General features: G+C 41.6%; 1 long non-coding RNA gene across 2 annotated transcripts in view; it reads right to left on the reverse strand.

Moving 5' to 3' along the window:
* LOC142013483 (uncharacterized) overlaps nucleotides 1-1,400 on the reverse strand; it is a 99,955-nt gene extending 98,555 nt beyond the window's left edge. For both annotated transcript variants that reach the window (XR_012645654.1, XR_012645655.1), the window contains exon 1: nucleotides 1,170-1,400. This is a non-coding gene — a long non-coding RNA (uncharacterized LOC142013483). The remainder of the gene's footprint in view (nucleotides 1-1,169) is intronic.
* Between the last annotated feature and the right edge of the window lie 18,471 nt (nucleotides 1,401-19,871).

Below are 19,871 nucleotides of genomic sequence, written 5' to 3' on the forward strand. Positions count from 1 at the left end.
TCTACACTAAAAAGAAATCTGTTAGCAGCAGTACTTACACATAAGGATGAATAGTAGTTTCCCGGGGCATCTGGGACAGGAATGTATTGTCTTTTGCTAAGATCTGTGCCAGTAAAATTGTGCTTTAGGTCATGTATCTCAAGAAAAAAGCAACCTACAGTGATAACGGAAACTACGTTTGAGCTTACTAGTGACAATTGATGGAACAAAGAGTGTTCAGACTGATAGTATGCAGAACAGAAGGACCAGGACTCATGTTCATGTTCAGCAGTATCAAAATTCGATGGGCAGGTGTCTTTCAAGGTTGAGGCAACATCCAAACCGGAATACCAAAACTGGCTGGGTCTGACATAAGACCACATCCGCAGACTCAAGTTTGGATATGGGACTTCCAATCCAATCACCCTCCCTAGTACAGGTTGAACCTCTCTAATCCAGAACTCTCATCTGGCAGACTTCGTAATCCAGCATGATTTTAGTTAGCTGGATGACCATTTCTCATAGGTGCGGCCGAGATTCCCGTGGTCCCGTAAAGTTTGTTTACAGCCACCAGTTCTGGCTCTCAGTTCTCTGTGCTGTTATTTAGTTGTAATATACCCCCTAAATGTCTTCTAAGAGCCCAGTTAGCAGTGGAAATGTAATGTGCTAGAAAATATTGACATCCCATTTGTCCAGCAGATTCTCTTGTCCCACACCGGTCAGTTCCCAAAGGTACCAGATTAGAGAGGTTCAACCTGTACCTACTCCACCCTTACGCTCTCCCGCCTGCCTAAAAATAACATTCAGAGGGGGTTGGATTCTAGGCTGTGGTCTTTCATCCACTTAATTCGGAACACAGTTATTGTAGGGATGATTTTAACCATACTGCAGACAGAGCCGTTGTTCCAACATCTGAAGTTAAGGTTTCTAATTTCATTTATGGATCTTGCCCCTGGCTCTCTCTTTGCTTGCTTTTGTGCTGAGTTATGCTTCTTCCTGATCACCAGAAACAGAGCTGAAATAATAAATCTATATTAAGGAAAGGTAAATCAAATGAAACAAAAAAAATACTGCACTCTGACTAACAAAATAACCAACTGCCTCAGGAACATTCATTAATTAGAAGTAAACATGGACACCAGTAAATCATATGGAGAAAGGTAACAAGGGATAAATTGAAAAACTCTCACCTGTTCTTTGTAACACTATATGCTATTAAAATAGAGGAGTATATATCACTGGCAGGTTTGAACTTTTCTCTTTCATGTGATATAATTCCTTGAATTAGAAATAACCTTTATGATATCTGCTCCTCCTAGCGATGAGTAACTTTAGTGTTTCCCCCTTAATAGCATTTTACACTCAGAAAGAAAGCGCAGTTCTGTCTCAAAGGTGACATAATTCTCCAATTTGATCATATATTCCTCAGAACTGTTCTTCTTTGGAAAACTGCAGCAGCAAGTGGCTAATATCTCAAATCCAGGACAATCACAGCCCACACTCCCCTCTGAGAGTATGACTGCATTTGGAAACCAGCTCAGCATACTAAATTTAAAGTCAACGTTTGGCAGGTTCTGCAGGACTTGAGCTTGGCAGGCAGAGTATAATAAACAAAAGGGTATTACTTTTAATTACATTTAAAAATATAACTCCTCACAGATTAAAGGATGCTATGTGGAAAGAGGCCCCGTGTTTGTTTGCCCTTTTCGCATAGGGAGAGAACCCACTTTATACAAATAAACTTTGCTTTAACTAGTGCGGCAGCAGTTCCCTGTTTTGACTCTGTTTCAATTGTTTGTCTCCTCAGCTAAAACTGTCCCCAAAAGAAAATTCCCCACAAAGTCTAAGAAAAGGGCTAGTCAGTGACTTCCCTTTCAATAGGAGCTTTTCCAGACGGACTCTGCAGAGCTGTCCGCAGGGAGTGAGTTGTCGAGCTATTATTACTTGAATGGTTTTCAGCTCCAGTGATGTCTCCCAAGATTAACAAGATAGTTCAGTTAAAAATAACATTAAATACAAGGAGGGGGAAAAAATCCAGCATTTAAATATATCAGGGGCCTGGTTTAAACTGACAAAAGCCAGGAAATTTAAAGCTAAGGCTAAAGCTCCATCTTCAACTCATTCCATTAAGAAGAAAAAAATAAAAGCACAGTGGGATGTGTTAAGAATGAAGTACCAGCCTAAACTTTGAATTTCCTGTCTTTTGGTAGTTTAAGCCAGGCCCTTCATGATATTTAAGCAGGAGGGTTTTTTAATAGTAACTTGCAAAGAAAAAAAGAGAATGGCATATTATTTATTCAGCATATATGTCACTCTCTCTGATAAACACATTTGTAAACAGAGCTTTAGACCTCTTTATGTTCATTGATTCAAATATAGGAGAAGCCCAGGGGCATTTCCCCCACCATACCAAATAATTTTGTTCTCCAATTATAACATTGAGACTTCCCAGCCCCAGGGAATTCACTTGTCTCCTGTTTATGTATTTCCTGCAGTTTTATTATAATTTGCTCAATGCGCACCCAGTTTTGCTCCTTTTAGTTATTGGCAAAGCTCCCATTGATTTCACCACATAACAGCTAGCAGTTCCATAGTCTTTTTCCCTCTACAGAAGTGAATATCGTTATCCTCATTACAGGTGTGGAATAATCTGAGACACTGAAACTTAAAGTGATTTTGTCCAAGGTCACTAATGAACCAATAGCAGTGACAGGAATAAAATCCAAACCATGTTTTCTGTCTTCATAGATAGCGCTGTACGTACAGAACAACAGGCGCATAATCAGGCCCTATATTAGGACACATTGTTTACTTTAGTTCATATTTTCAAAACAGTAATTCATGCACCCCTTTCTTATTTTATATATCTATATCTATCTATCTATCTATATATAATCTTCCCTTTGTCTCCTACCCAGCTTGGAACTTTTACAAACTAATGAGTGATTATTTTAAAGATGTCCTGTAGATTTTGGAGCTGGGCACTTGGTCTCCATACAATCTATTAATTTTGTTTGATATTATGAACAATGTGTGTACTTCTATCACACTACCAACCTCCATTTTGTTTTCTAGGCAGAATTTATAAGAATGATCTGTGCCTGACCAAACACCCCATGCCTGGAACATGCAGATGGTGTCAGGAGAAATTCTTCCACCTAAAAGAGGGCTAACCATGGAGAATAGTTAAACCTCAATAATCATCCATTCAAACAGAAGCAGCTTGGACAAAGACTGGGTTACTGTCCATGGTCAGTTTTTCAAGTTTGTGACAGACTACCTGATAGGGGTTTTGAGGCTGACAAAGAAAACTGGAAACCTTAGATAAGATGGAGTCTCAGACCAACTATTTTAGAAATGGAGAAGAGACTAGAACTAGAAAGCAAAGCTGTGCAAAAGGAGAATGGAAAGAGAAACAGTCCTAGGTCCTGTAGATGTCTCTGAGCAAATCCAAAAGAATACTCGAGAGTACAGTATGAGGAAATTGCATGTAAATGTTTCTTCTCTTACACAGACCTCTCTCTTTCTTGGTGGTGTCTAAAGCAGAGTGATTGTATTTAGAAATCCTTTTGCAAAGTCTGTGTCATGTTCCTTCAACTATCACATCAACATCCACAAGAACGTAGCACTAAGAAAAGGTGTGCGTAAGCTATTGGGGAGGCTTGGGGGCTGCTCAGAACTGATGTAAGCCAGCTAAATAAGTCTCAGGGAGGGAAACAGACTGAGAAGACTGTGCTCAGGAAGTATGCCAGAGAAGACAAAGGCAGACACAATGCTGGAGCTTACGAAACAACCAGGGGGAGCTTAAAAGCACAGGGGCCAAGTCAGTGAGTCTAAACACAGCCGCCCAGTGAGCATCCAGAAGGGGAACCTGACTACAGTGGTGACAGGAGCATTTCTGATTTAAACCCACTGGAGAACACATATAGTCCAACCAATAAGGCCAGTCCATAATTATTGCCATCTGGCTTCTTTCTTTTTGTGCCACTTTGGCCTTAAGAATGGAATAGCATCTTATTTTAACTTCTAAGGGTCGTTAACCCTGGAAGCTCTTCCAGTCTATCATAATTGTGCCTGTGAAGTAGCTAATAAGAGGAGATAGGGGTGGAAAAACTAAACAATACTATGAGCTAATTGCAGGTCCAGTTTTTTGTTTTTAAAGTTTTAAAAAAATTGAATTAATGGATGAAGTTGAGAATATCAAATCAATGGGGCTCCAGCCATGGAAGGTGCTGCTTATCTTGGAATCAATAAAAATTGAATGGTCTCATACCATACAGGTTTGGGCCTTTAATATTCAAAAATATTTTTGAAGATATTGCTGTACCTTAACTCAACCATGTGATTTTAAAGGGAGATTTTAGGTACTTTTAGCCTAAGTATATTCATTATGGTGAACTTCAGAACCCCTAATAATAGAACATTTATAACAGAAATACTGGATTTGAAGCATGGTGAATGGCAAAGTAATTTTAAAAGTTTTAAAAACTAATTTGTTCCATATATTCCCCTTCCTACAGGTTTTAAGAATGGTTTCTCAATGGAATAGGATTGCTTATATTAGTAATAACTTACATTTATAAATCCCGCAGAGCTAGGGACAGTCAAGAGACATAAGTTCCTGGCATTGTTCTTGACTGCACTGTGACCTTCATTAAGTCACTAAACCTCTCGGTCTCCATTTCCCTATTTCTAGAGAAACTTAAGGTTAATAATATTTATCTTATTTTTGTAGAGTGTTTTAAGGGCTATAAAAAAAGAGTGCCAGATACTGTTATAGGTATTATTATATATTGGTTTTCCTCTTGAAAGCAGGCAAAGTGCTTTAGGAACTATTATAATAAGCATCCTGTATTTGCAGGAATCGTTTTGCTTCCCACTCAAATACACCATATATTTCAGGGGGAAAATATTATACCAATCTGATAAATTTAGACATGAACTCTGAGCATAATATAATTAGCCAAGCTAGAAGTAGGGCTAGACATTGTGGCTATACTGTGTGTCCTTGTGAAGATTTGTCACAGGATAATGAGTGATCACATGTGGTCCTGATCACAGTTTGTACTTTTATCCAAAAGATGATACACCCTGCAGGAAAGCTGGGGTGCATATTCAATATTAATGCACAATGAAGAGTGTCACCTGCTAAATCTCTAGCACCATTTCCTGCAGTACTCAGGGGCTAAGTCTACACAGCATCCTACATTCAAAATAAGATATACTAAACAGCACCAAATGTCGAAATAATGCACTATTTAGAAGCATCCTTTACTCTTCCTATAAAAATGAATGTATGAATGCCAAAATGAATGCACCCATTATTCCGGAAAAATATTTTGGAATAATGGGCACATTTCAAAGACATGGAGTAGCTGAGGGATCCCAAATAGCTCTGCCATGTGCATATGGCCAGAGTTTCCCATAGAGCTCTCCAATGCAAGGACAATCACCATTCGATCAGATACCATAGGTGCACATAATTTGGACACATCCTCTTTTTTCCTGTAAGATACTGATCTTCATAGCCTACTGGAGTTTATGAGAGTTATGGGCATAAATTCTCAGAAAATGCCAAAACACCTCAAAAGTTGGTTCTAAAAGGAACAAGGCTTCCACAAGTACCCAACCGTTCTTGGCTGCTGAGTAATAGAAAGGAGCAGATTTGGAGTCTGACAATTCATCCATCATCCAGTGAAGTATATCAATTTATAGACTGAACCTGCATTATATCTATTGTGGGTTTGTGTGCCTGCATGCATAAGTACACACTGGTACAGTGTACTGGTACCTTTTCTGAGAGTAGGACTGGGAGCTGGAGCCCCCACCACTCATCTGGCAGCTCCAGGGATGGGAACCCAGTGGGAGAGGAGGGTAGGCAATGAGCCGTACCAGCTCCTTTTTTGGGAAAAAAAAAAAAAAAAAAAACCAAAACACACCACCGCACTACACACACGCACACCAACATGCTGACAGGACATCTCACTAGGCACTCCAAATACTTGGCCCTTCAGGTTTTTGCTTTTTGGGGTCTAAGAAACAAAGGATTGTTTTACTAGGACTGCCAGAATAAAACAGTACAATACTATACTATGAAAAATAATGCTAAACATGTAACATAGTGTGATTTTTTTTCTGAATTGGTTACTCACTCACCCCATCATCTGATTGATTAAAATCTACTTTCTCTACCTTTCTCCAGTCAAATTTACAAATTTGCATTCTTTCTGATCCCAGCTATGATATTTCAGCTTTAAGTTATTAAGTGCAATCAAAATTCACCGCACAGCTTGCTAGACTGATTGGCTTCCAGAGACATATTACAGGACTCCTTTTAAAGAACTATACTATGAGAACATTAATGTTGCAAGGATGAACACTAAAGACTCAGGAAATACCAGATTTATGCCCATGGAACACACAAAAAAATGCACACTTTCACTATTTTTTTCCATATACAGCTATGTTGGTTATACATTCAGCATGGCCTTCATTATCTGCACCCAGTAAGGGTACAGTGCTATTGTTATACATTTACTGCACATGCGCAAAGCGCAGCTTACAATGGATCATAATTCAGTCAAATCAACCCCAATTTCCAATGGAATAATCAAAAGCACTTTTCATAAAAACTATTTCTGTGCCAGATTTTAACTCTGACCTGCAGCCATTTTGCACTAAAGCTCTTAAATCAACACTGGAAAAAGTATATAGAAGAAAGTGGAGTTTTTCCACTGTCTTGTACCAAAGTACAGTTAATTTGTTTTATTTCATTTCTAACAAAAATGACCAGGAAAATTTCAACCATTGAATTCAGCAGTGCTCCTCCTGACTTACAGCAGAGTATGTTAAGGTAAGGTCCCCATTGTTTATATTTTCATTGGAAGTTCTCTCACCTCCACATGCCTTTTTCCACAGTTTCTCTCTATTTATTTTTCAGTCTACTCTGTTTCTTCCCTGCCGCCACATATACAGTCACTCCCACATTAAATGTAAACCCGCAAGCATCCAAGTCAGAGTTTCTTCTGCAGAGCATGTGTACACAAACAGCTGCACCCCAGCTTTCCATGTGGTAAGCTCTACACTGCTCCAGTGTTCTGCGCATTACCTGGGTATATGGACTCAGATGTTCCTTGCACTAGGGAACTTTGCACACATCAGTAGAGTGCAGCTGGACAATCAGTGCACAATTAGGGCACTGTTAATTGTGCTTCAGCTTGCCACACAGACACACCACCTTCACTCAGAGGTGAGCTCTAAGGGCCTGAGCCAAAACCCAATTTTTAATTGTGGTAACAGGAGCCATATAAGTGAATCTCAATCTTTTATGCATTTATTCTGTGACTGGACAATCCCATATCCTTATTTTGCAGATGGTGAATTGAAGTATTGAGAAAACTTACACTCAAAAAAAAAATTCAAGAAGAACAAATCCATAACAGGAAGTCTCAGATCCTAGGTCCACTGACTATGATGTAAACTTAGCAGTGTAGATGTTCCTGCTCAAGCTGGAGCCTGTGTCCTGAACCCCAGGAAGTAGGAGAGAGTCTCAGGAATCCAGCTCCAGCCTGAGTGTGAATGTCTACACTGCTATTTAGCCATGCAATATCAGCCCAAGTCCATTGACCTGGATTCTAAGATTCACTGCCACAGAGCTTTTTTATTGACTCCCCCAAAGATAACAAAGGCGTCTTCAGTGGCCCAAGAAACTTAACCAAGTCCCAGACTAGCGACCTAAGCACCGGACCACCCTTCCTCTTTCAAAAGCTGTGTCTACACTACAGCAATCCTTCAAAAGAAGTTCTTCTGGAAGGGATTGTCCAAAAAATCTTCTTTTGAAAGTTCGCATCCACACACAAAAAAGTGGACTGAAAGATCGATCCACTCTTCCGATGGAGAGCATTTGATAGAATGGGCCAGGGATCAAAAAATCTGGTGCCATGAGGACTGCTCTTGTGAAAGAACGGCCTGCAGAGTATCTACACATGCTTTTTTCTACAAGAATCTTGCAGAAATAAGTATTCTTCCTCATTGGGAGAGGAAGAGGGCTGCTGGAAAAGGGGCCACATTCTTTCAATTTCAGATCAAATGAGTGAATTTTGTGTATAGACACTCCACAGGGTTTTTTGTTTGTTTGTTTGTTTTTTAAATGCCTGGCTTTTCCAAAAAATCTTGCTATTATAGATGCAGCCTAAGTGAAGTCAAAGGGAGACCTTCCATTAATTCCTAGGGGATTGTGATAAGGCCCTAAATTAGACACAATTTAGTTACAAAACTAATATGGCTCATCTCTATTTTTAAGCAAAAAAAGTGGAGGTCACAATTTTTAAGTTTGGGTATCTAACATTAGGTAACTAAAGCTATGTCTCTTCTGCCTCACAGTTTGAGCTGCGGAGGAATTGGGGTTGATGAACCCTAACCCTCTTCAAACAGGACTACACTTATGTACTAACCTTTTACTGCTTTTCTGCAGTGTCCACACACAGGGAAGTCACACAGAAGTGCTTTGCTGCAGCTACTCTTCATCCCCCCAGCCTCCTCCAACTGTAGTAGTTTTATCTGTGGAGCAGTGTCGACATGGCCTGGGTAAAAGTGACTTAGCATCTCTGAAAATCAGGCCACTTAAATCCTGATTTCAGCAACCCCAAACAAAAGGCTACACATAAGCCTCACAAAGAATGAAGAATGAGGGAGGCATAGTAGAGTGGCATCACGCTCCACTTCCCACCACTAAACCACAAAAACAAAATTACTCAAGAGGCAACATAGCATGCTGTCTATCAAAATACACCATCTGTGCTGCTCTGAAGAACATAATCTGATTTTCAAGCACTGTATTTTTCTCTAAGGAATGTTCTTGTTTCTACTTTGCGTAACAGATTCAGGAACTGACACATATTTCCAAGAAAAAGGCTGTGCCCGTTTAACTTAGCATCATGTGCAGAAAATTCCCAGGATGGGAGGAACTTCCTTTCACGTCTCAGCTCTGAAATAGTTTGGATAATGGAGCATGCAACTAGAATTAGCATTTCTGAACCTACTACTTCTAGAAGCCATCTTGCTGAAAAATGATAGCAGCAATGTTTACTTTGGATTGTCAGCAGCAACTTTTTGCAGCAGCAAAGTAAAAATCTGAGGCATTTACAATTGGAAGGCCAGACTCTGCCACTGTTGTCACAGTGGATACACTTTTCTTTATGACTTGCCCAATTAAAAGCAAAGGTGCTACTCAATGCAAATATGAGGGCATAGATGCTACGCCAGAATTAGACATATTATAGAGATGGATGACAGAGGTTTGGAGGAAAAGTACAAAAGGATCTGGATTACAGAAGTGAAGGATCATTAGATATACTTACAGCATTGATACACACACACACCTTAATAGTTCCCTTTATTGTCTTAAAATGTAATCAGAGTTAGGATAGAGGCAAGATGGGAGGTCAGTGAGAAAAAAGGTGGCCAAAAGAAATCTCCTCTGGGGAGGGCTTTAGATGAGAAGGAATACTGCCCAAAATGAACAATAAACCAATTTCCAGCCAGCTTCATGTAGTGGTTTAATAAAATAAAAGATCTCTGTGTGTGATGGTGGGAAAGAAAGACATTCTGGCAGCCACAGCAACTCAAAAACATGCACATCTGTTTTAATGTGCACTACTTCAGAATTCCAGCAATGGTCAAGGGTGGGCACATGTCACTGAAACAATAAACCCAGGGCATATTGTGAAAAAAATTATGAACAGAGGAATATGAGCAGGAGGCAGTAGTGCTGGTAATTTCCAGTTGACAGATGTGTCCTACAATAGATTCACTAAAAGTTAGGATCCCATCCAGCCAGGTAAGGCATTTGGTGGAACCATGGCTTATAAAAATTTCCCCAAAGCAAGTGCCTTTCTATCAGCTTCTCTCATTTCTATTAGTCCATAACCACTTGGAGAGCAATGCCAGCTGCAGTGCAAGCTAGCCAGGGTATATAATAATTCATGACGTTAGAAAAACATTCCTATAGTCAGTACAGAAACGGTAATTCATCTCTTGCTTGCAAACTAAAATCACAGTGAATTCCCTGGCCTACATGTCATCTTCGAAAGCGCTGTAAATGCTCCACTTACTTCCAGATTACAGAGCTCATAGATTGTACAGTTAGGTAAACATGCTTTCCGTGGTTAACCTGAAGGAATGTCTAATTAAATCTATCCTGTAACCAATTCCTGACTCCTTTCTACAGCTATCATTTCAGCTGGAAAAAGGTGCTTTATTACTGCCATTCAATATTGGCCAAAGATTCAATTATTGGTATGAGTGTGTACACTTAGGTTTCTCTCATTAAGTTGATTTAAACAACCGTTGGCTTTTAGATGGAAGTTTCCTGTGGTGGAGTTCAACTAAGAGGTAATTAGAAAACTGTTCTCCACTGAGACTTGGTGCTCTTCAAATCTGCAGTAATCACTGTTAAAAGGAGAGACCACTGTCTAATGGTAGGAGATACATCAAACTACGCTATCTCTGCAGGGGCAGTACAGGATGTTACATGTAGCCCAATTACGGTGACTGGGGGAGGTGAATAAAGAGCCTTTCATATGCAACACTTCACACTGGATTGTGTTTAGATGCAGAGTTGTTATTCAGCGGATGTAGGGCAGCATAGCTCTGCTGACAGCTAAAGAGCTGATCCATAATGTCTATACTTGTTCCATGCTAAGCATACATACTATGATAACCTTCATAAGGATGTTATCAGTATTTAGGGTGACCATATTCCCCTAGGCTAAATACAGAACACCCTGGAGTGGGTGGGGGTGACGCCTGCCTCGTGCCTGAAATAGGGGACTGTCCCAGTCAAAAGGGATGGTTGGTCACCCTATTCAGGCAGTGGCTGCTCTCTGGGGGCTCCCACCTGCTGATAAGGAGGGTGCCCCCTGGATGTGGGGCGCTGCTGCAGTTCCTGGCTGCTCCATGCCTTGCAGTGTCAGTAACGAGGCTGTGGCCCCACTGATGCTCCTCCCCCAACTGATGCTCCTCCCATCTCCCCCGAGCCATGGGGAGCCAGGAAAGGGACAGCAGCCACACTAGTGCTCCTCCCAGCTCCCTCAAGCGGCGGGAAGCCAGGAGGCAGGCACAGCTGTGGTGGTCCAGCTCCCAGCTCCCCTGAGCTGCAGGCAGCTGGGCAGGAGCCATGCTGCTTCTGCTCCTGGCTACCCAGAGCTACAGGGAGCTGGGAGCCAGGCTCAGCTGCACCAGTCCAGCTCCCAGCTACCCTGAGATGTGGGAAGCCTGACAGCAGCTGCACCGGTCCAGTTCCCAGATCCCACAAACTTTGGGGAGCCAGGAGCCAGTCAGCAGCCACTCCCCTACTCAAATATGGGGCAATTAGCACCTTTGTTAAAATAAATCGTGATGCCTTCCTGGCGCCTGAAATTCAGAGCTGTCCCAGCCAAAACAAGATGGATGGTCACCCTAACAGTATTGCTATTCCCTTGTATTGAACCTTACCACACACACACCCCCGCCCCAACCAGATTGGATTAAAGCATAAGATTTTTAAAATACTGAATTCAGCATTTTTATTTACCTTCTCATTTTTTGCACCTTTAGCTCCACAGTTTCAAACTGTTCTCTGTAACTAGAAGGGTAGAAATGTACTTTTTTTAAATATTGAAAACTGAGATCAGGATGTCATCACATGCTTCCAGGCTCAAATGCCTTAAGGAGGCCACCAAATACTCTGATATTAATAAGTCTCACAAAAGTTGGCAAAACTCTATTGAATCTATTGACTTACTGACAGATTAAAAATTTGACAATACCCATTGGGGAAAAGAGAAGCCTGAGAAGGCAAAGATTTTATGTAAATGCCTGTCTTAGTGCTGACAAAAACAACAAGGAATCCTATAGAATATTAAAGACTAACAAATTTATTTGTGCATAAGCTTTCCTGGGCTTGACCCCATTTCATCAGGTGCCACAAGACTCCTCATTGTTTTGTCTGAAAACTAAAACAGCTTAATATTTGACACTCTTTAGGTGGGGCAAATGAGCAGGTTTGTTGTCCTCTACTGCCAGAAGGTGCAGTTATTCAAAAGTGAACCAAATTCAGTACTTCACATTACTGACTCCTATTGCTAAAGGAATGGATCCAGCCCAGTGTCAAACCTCATTGTTTCTATTGTCTTAAATAGGCAGGAGCAAGGCACACAGAGAAGACTGTGTGGCTACAACACAGACCAATAGTATTAGTAGTAACCAGAAAATGACAGATCATCAGTACTGGAGTAGTCAAGACCTACAATATTGACTGTTTAAATGACTTCCAGAATATTTTTAGTTTAGTGCAGCACAGTCTGAAGGTTTTTTCATCTAGTAATCTTACATGCCAGAGCACTAAAATGACTTACATACATGTCTCCCTTCACAATGACATAGCCATCTCCATGGTAGAACACAGCAGCTATTTAAGCACTGCTCAGCAACATGGCACAAAAATCAGAACTTGTGGTAAAGACCTGGGGCCAGATCCAGGAGCCTTCTCTGTCCTTTTTGTGCTGTGGCAGATGGCTACCCTGCCACCCAACTGCAGCCTGCAATGTAAAAACCATGTCAAGAGAAAGGAGGGAACATGCTCCAGCTATCTCCAGCGGGCATACAGCTCCTTGGGAGCCATTACGAGCTGGCAGAGTTTAAAGCAGAGCCCTTTTAGCTCTAAACTCGCCAAGGTTCACATAAAATCAGCCTCCAAATCAGGGAACCATAATTCACTTCTTGATAGTTTCCTCATTCCTTGCTGGGCTCCATGGAGACTGAGCACAGCAGAGCACCTGGCCCACAGTATCCAACAAACTGCAAAGCTACAAATATGGCAAACTCCCAACTGTTTGTGAAGAAGTGGAATCTCTCTCCATTGACATGCCAAACAATAAGATCTTTCATCCTCACTGACCATTTGGAGCAGTGTCTTTTCAATCAGTGGGTACAAGTAAATGGGCCTCATAAGGCAGTGGTTTGTGTTTTGCTTTCTACCTGGAAAAATCAGCACAATTCTTACTGCACTGGGACCCCAGGAGGGTGGAAAGAAAAAGTTTCCTTCTTTGCTTTCACTGCTATTGTCTGCCGCCTCACTACAGGGTTCCATGACCCTCATATCTGCAACATGCTCTCCTACAAGGGGAGATGCACCTTTCCACAGAGAGGAAGTATCGTACAGATGGCCAACACCCCAGGGATTGAACTGGAGACCTCTGCTATGCCTCCTATCCCTCTGTGATTAGCGCAGAAGTGGCCCTGTAACCCACACTCAGTTAAAGGCACATACTTCATTTTCTATGCAGCAACCCCAAACTACCTACAATTCCTTGCCATAGCATATGAAAGACAGACAGTCTAGCTGTAGAAGACTGCAGGAGTGTGACACAGTAGGTAGCCATGCCTCTTTTGATGCTGGGTGGGGAGAAAACTGAGAAACTTCTGAATCGACCTGGTAAGTTTTCTCTGCTTCCAGTTTCTAACCCGAATCAGAGCCAAGGGGAACAAAATACTGTGAGAGTATCTGAATTTCTACTTTCAATGGAATTAAAAGTGTAAAAAAAACCCCACAAATGAATAAGAGAGGCAAGGTGGGTGAAGTAGTATCTTCTATTGGATCAACTTCTGTTAGTGAGAGACAAGCACTGGTGCCGCAAAGAGCTCTTCTTCTTTGAAAGCTTTTCTCTCTCCCCAGCAAAACTGGTCAAATGAAATACATTACCTCACCCACCTTGTCCCCCTAATATCCTACGACCAACATAGCTACAGGTACGCTGCATATAAAAATACTAGTAAGAGAAGCCTGGAATGACAATATTGTGAGAACAGAATTAAGAAGGCTGGATGCACTTCAGCTAAGCACCTGAAATATAGGTTCTCGTCTCAACAAAACGTGTTTTGATACCATTCACTATTCTTATGTCCCAGGACTGTGCTAATTACCATTGCCCAATTAAGTGGTAAAAGAAGTTTGCAAATTTTGCATGAAGCACTGGTTCAAGAATAAACAACTGCCAATTTTCTTTCCTCCACAGTGCAAGTAAAGTTTTATAGCTAAAAGCTGAATTCCTTCACTGTTAAGTTTATGGGCTATATGAATCCACACGAGCAAGGAGGCTCCAAAGTGGTGGGGGAGGGAGTTTCTCAGGAAAGCACACTTTCTGAATCAGGAGTACATCAAGCAAAGGGGCCTGAAGGGAATTAGCTAACAGCCATCCTTCCAACTATGTAAACAGGAAGACCAAAACCCCAGCCCCATATGGGAACCCTAACAGGTAAAAACATTAAATAAGAAATGCTCATAAAATTAACTTAAACATTGCTTTTAAAGGTATATGCACTCTATTTCAGTTTCAAAATTTGTTCTTACAGACAAAATGGCTTTATTTTCTACTAAACACTGGAACTGCCGAGCCAGATGTTTTTATCCAATACGCTTTCTTAACTAGCTTCCTTGCTAGTAAAATCTAGCATAATTTAGCTACTAATTTTCAAGACAGAAGCTATTATAAACTTATCTGCCTGTCTAAGGAGAGCCCAAAGACTCCAGATTGCCAAGGAGAGTGTAGTATGTGCATGGGCAGATGTCATGTAAAATTGCTTCATTGCATACTGACAGCTACCTCAGAAATTCTGCTTTTGATGAGCAGCTGCTCTCAAGAAGGTTGTTTCCAAAAATATCTTCCAAAGGTCAGCCTAGAGATGTAGTGGCAGTATAAAATGCAAATACACAAGAGGCCCTGGACCCAGAGTAGGCTCAAGTACGACACAGCCACTAGAGTGATTTTTATCAGGAGTTGTACAATGTCCAGTGCTTTTCTTCAAAGCCAGCTTGTGGATTCAAGCAACTGCATGAATCTCAGCTTACATTTAAAAACAAGTTGAGTAGACTCTTCTTTATCTGGCATTTGATCAATCGGAACTCTCGGATAACCGGCATAACTCTGGCAAAGCCTGACCCGCGACAAGGCATCCCCCCCCGCCCCTTTTATTTTTCTTTCCAGACAGTCCCAAGTTGCTGCATGCCCCCCCTGCCACCCTCCAAGGTGAGCAAGTATCTCAGCAGGGACATGGCTGTTACAGAGACAGCGGGTAGCTCTCTGCTCGGAGCTCCCAGGTGAGTCCTGCTACACTATGGCTGCTCCTCCCAGCACCAGCCAGGGAGCCCACAGGTCCCTGGTGTCCAGGCAGTGGGTGCGCTGCAGGGTGGAAGTCAGGGGCTCCTCACATCACGTTGCAATGTGCAAGCACTGCCAGCGGCTCCCACTGTCCCCATCAAAAAGTAAATGGGACAGTGGGGAGGGGTTAAGCCAGTGCTGGGTGGGGTTGGGTGGGAGGAGCTGAACTTTCTTAAGGGGAGGCCATGACTCCTGTCTCGCTCAAGCTGCTCTTGATTAACTGGAATATTTCCATATCCAGCTATCTCCCAGTCCCACAGTTGCCAGATACAAAAGAATTTACTGTAAGCTTTTACCCATTGTGGTGATGAAGAAAAGCTTGAAAAATGAGACGGAGGCGCGGCTTGACAACACAGAGGGCAAATAAAAAAAGGAAAAGGTATTAACTTTTAATGTTGCAAGGGACCTGCTTCAGAGCTTTGTATGTTTGGTATGGGCAGGTTTACCAAAGGCTCCCCATTAGCTGCAATTGCAGAACCAATAACTAGACAGCATAGGACGGAGAAAAGGCTATTACTTGGTTATATACATCTCCAAGCTTGGACAGCTGGTGTAGCCACTTCTGAACCCACCTATCTCACTCCCCTATAACCATCCTCTTCTCGCCTATTTCTCCCCATAGAATTTTAAATTGAGACTAATGATGACTAACACTTCTGCATATACCATTTGAGAAAGTGTTGTCCAGTGGCTAAAGCAGAAGAGCAGGAGTCACCCTTCAGGGCTTTATCATCCTTGCCGCTTTTGTTTGGAGGCAGCATTTCTATTGTTTTAATTCACTGGGGGGAGATGTGAATGGTACTTTGCTAGAGCTCAGTGGAAAAACCTCTAAGAGAAGTCTCCATATGTCTCTTCACTAGCCAGTCACCACATCTCCATTCCCCTAAGAACCGATCTTAATTTAGAATTCTTCAGCGGGGGGGAGACGGGGAGGAAAAGGATGGTTGTGCAGGTGTGAGAGGGGTGGGCTCGGAAGAAGTGGCTTCACCAGCTTTTCAAGCATGTATATAACCAGCTTTAGCAAGCTCAGGATGAGAGTCATGAACTCTCTAAACCAAAAGCTCAGGTGGAAATGGAGTGGAGCTTTGATGCTTTGGACAGCACTAATCGTTTGGATTCTGTCCCCAGTTCTATCTTTGACTTACTCAGTGACCTTAGACAAGTCACTTTCTCCATCTGTAAATGGGTATAAGAATCGCCAACTCACAGGGAATGTTGTGTCAACATAGCACAATGTCTTGTGGTCCTAGGATGCAAAGCACTCTAGAATTAGATGGTTATTACACACAGTTTACTGATTTGCTCCTAAATGCAAAAGCAGTATGTAACACCTTTGGGGGGTGGGGGGAACCAACAAGAAAACAAAATAAAGCAGAAAATCAGAGGATGAGAGAAAAAGAGGCATAATGGATTTGTCTGTCCTGTTTTCATCTGTTAGAGGAGGCATTTGAGAATTCAATACAGAAGTGTCACCCTTGAACTAGCTCACCTCAGCTGTGCTTACTAAATATGTGGACAAACTTGCTTAGCAAGCTCAAGAAAGATGACCCTCCCCTGAAAATTTTCAGGCACCAGAGATTCTGGTCCAGACATAAAGACATAGATGTAAATGCGCTTATATCAGTATACACATGCTTCCATGAGATGCGCACACAAAAGCATGGTCAGCCGTTCACAAAATAACTTGCGCAGTGACAATCATGGATGCGAGTACAGGAACGGCACATAGAGTTCTGTTCACAAGCCAGTCTCCACACTGACTATCTGCCAAACTACTCTGCATAATAAGCTGCTTCAGCCTTGTAATCAATGAGGGAGAAACCAGAAGAGACCAGATTGAAAGTTGTGTTGTTTTGTTTGTTTTAAACAAAACAAACACACAATTAAATAAAAAGTCAGAACGATCAGAGGCAGGAAACAATCCTCACAATGAGAAAGTTTCTGGTAAAGAAATAGTTCACAAGATATTTTTCCCAGAAACTCTCACTTCATTACTCTCATAAAAAGTTAAAATTGCAGAAGTACCTTCAGCCATTGTAGTGTATGTCTGTTTATTTCCAGCTGCAAATTGTATAGAAAAGTACAGTGTCCAAAACTTGGAATTTATTAAAAAGCGGTTAAAACAATGTGAATTCCAGCCAGTTGAAAAGAAATGCCATTAAACTTGAAAATATAGTTATTGTGACCTCTCTCTGCCCTATAATTTCAGGCCATTTATTTACAGAGGCCTTAAAGAGACATGATCCAAGAAAGATAATGCTTTGGTACTGCTGTCAACTATTGTTCTCATCTGGAGAGCAGAACTTTATTGGGGAATATATATCTCTCATAGCTGTCAAATGGTGTTGAACAATCCCCCAGTCCTTGAACTTTTGTGTGCATTTACGTGAATACAAGAGAAGTATAAAGGGAAATCTCTCAGCCTTTTGTTTAAATAGATGGTCTATGTGTTTCCCAAGAGTAATGAGTTTAACTGAAGCAGCCTTAGCAAAGCAATTATAAACTCTTGTTTTATAGGCCCAAAAACTATATCATATAAACTTCCAGTTTGGCAGTATCATTCTGGAACAGGCTTTACATTAAAAATGTGGCAGTAAAGCCAACACATTTTGCGAAGCTTATTACCTAAAATACTCTCAAAGCGCCCACCCCTTCAGACTGAGCATTTTTAACCCCACTAAAATCCTCAAGTGTTTTTTGTCTGAAATTGTTGGTTATTTAAAGAGAGAAGATTTTTCAGAATTATTCTATTCTGTTAATTCCTTTACAGTACTAGTATTTGAGTGACTAAGAAGAAGAATATTTAAGTAGGACCACAAAGCAAATGGAGCAAATGACCTCTGATACATCTTCAGAAGTCAGATACCAAGACTAAGCTACAAGTCCACCAAAACTGCAGGTCTTCTTCAAAGTTGTTCACAAATTTATCCTGTTGCACTGGTAATACTGTTAGACAAATAAATTAATGTGGACACACATTCAGGAAAGTGTAAACAATTTTATTATGATTAACATTGCTAAGTTAAATGTTGCTATTGTAACACACTCCTGCACATAAATCTATACAGTATGCACCAGAAGACATGTAATTGTCATAATATTTTTTGCATTCAATTTCTAGAAAGAAAACAAATATTACTGGCTAAGAATTCTCCCTTATTTTTATTCTTCTCTCTTGCCCTTATCCCTTCCTGCCATGCCACAACTTTCTTTCCTTGTACTTTATGTCTTGGAATCTCTTTCCCTGCATCTTTTTCAATTTTTGTTTCTCACAGTTTAATTTTTCTATAATATTTTATCTTTTGATATTGTCGCAAGGCCCTTGCCTGCCCTTTAAGGGTTCTGCGCTTCCAGGAGGCTCCTTGTGTGCCTCAGAGACTCACAGAGACCCTGTTCATTGCCCTGGGACTTCCCGAAGGCAAGGGACTCCCTTTACCAAGCCATTTTTGTCACAGACCAGTCTGAATTTGGGATGGAGCAGATTCCTCTCCTCCAGCCTTGAGCTGCTCAGGCTCTGCCCCAGTTGGTCTGACCTCCAGGGGAAGTGTTGGGGGGAGTCCAGTCCTTCCCACTGCCCTGGACTCCCACCCAGGGACCCTAGGGAAAGCAACAACCTTTCCCTGGGCCTCTTCGCCCACCACTACCCTCTGCGGTCTTTTCCTCCCCCTGTACTGTGTGGCTGGGGTACCTGGCCATGGTCTGGTCTGGTCTGGTCTGGTCTGCCAGCCTCCTTCTGTCTGGGTACCACTCCCCTCTCCTCCTGCTGCCATGGAAAGCCTTTTATAGAAAGCCTGGAGGCCTTAACTGGCCCCAGGTGCTTTAATTATGGCCTGTTGCTGGCTGACTCCTGATGTGCCCCAGCTGCCTATCCAGCCTGCAGGATTGCACCTTCTGTGAACCTATAAGGAGAACAAAAAGGGGTTCCTCCAGCACCCAAACTGTCCCCACCTCCATCAGGCACTGGTCAGCTGCAGTCTGTGATCTGCCATAATATGTTCTTTGATTCTTCCTCCCCATTGCATTTCTTTTCTCTTTCCTCCCTCTGTCATCTTAAAAGGCTCAGTTTTATCCTTTCCCATTTGGATGGAAGGGCATGGAGTCTTGCATATTTCCTTAAGCCTAGCCATTCTAATGCTTCTTGGAGAACAGATCTTTACTCTATTAGCGATATCTGGCCCCAGGAAACATCGAGACCTGCTGCTGAAATAGATCTGCTACTAGAGCTCTACAACATCTTCCAAAAGCAGAATTAAGATCCTTGCTTATTGTACTCCTGAAGGGTATGCTACACACTAGAAATGATTAAGTTAAGAGCAAAACAAACAACAGCCAAAATATAAAACTCCAATTTTTGGACATTAATGCAATTTCTACTACAATTTCAGGGTCAAACATCCAAACTGAAAATGGATTTTAAGATTTGCTGTATGTGAAAACAGAAGCCTGCATTACTGTTGCTATGAGTCAACAGAAAAGCAACATACCACCTCCTCACCCCTCAACTCCCTCATTTATATCTGGAGTGGAATTACTGCCAGTTGGGCTGTTTCTTCTCACTATCCCCATCTTTTGCTCATCCACGCACTAATCAGTCCAGATTCTTTTTCCTCCCCCACTTTAGTACAGATTTACTCTGGTTTCACATTCTTTAATCTTAATTTTCCACATCTCAGCACTTTGTAACTTGAGCTCAGA

The sequence above is a fragment of the Carettochelys insculpta genome, chromosome 5, assembly GCF_033958435.1.
Source record: "Carettochelys insculpta isolate YL-2023 chromosome 5, ASM3395843v1, whole genome shotgun sequence".
Lineage (NCBI taxonomy): Eukaryota > Metazoa > Chordata > Testudines > Carettochelyidae > Carettochelys > Carettochelys insculpta.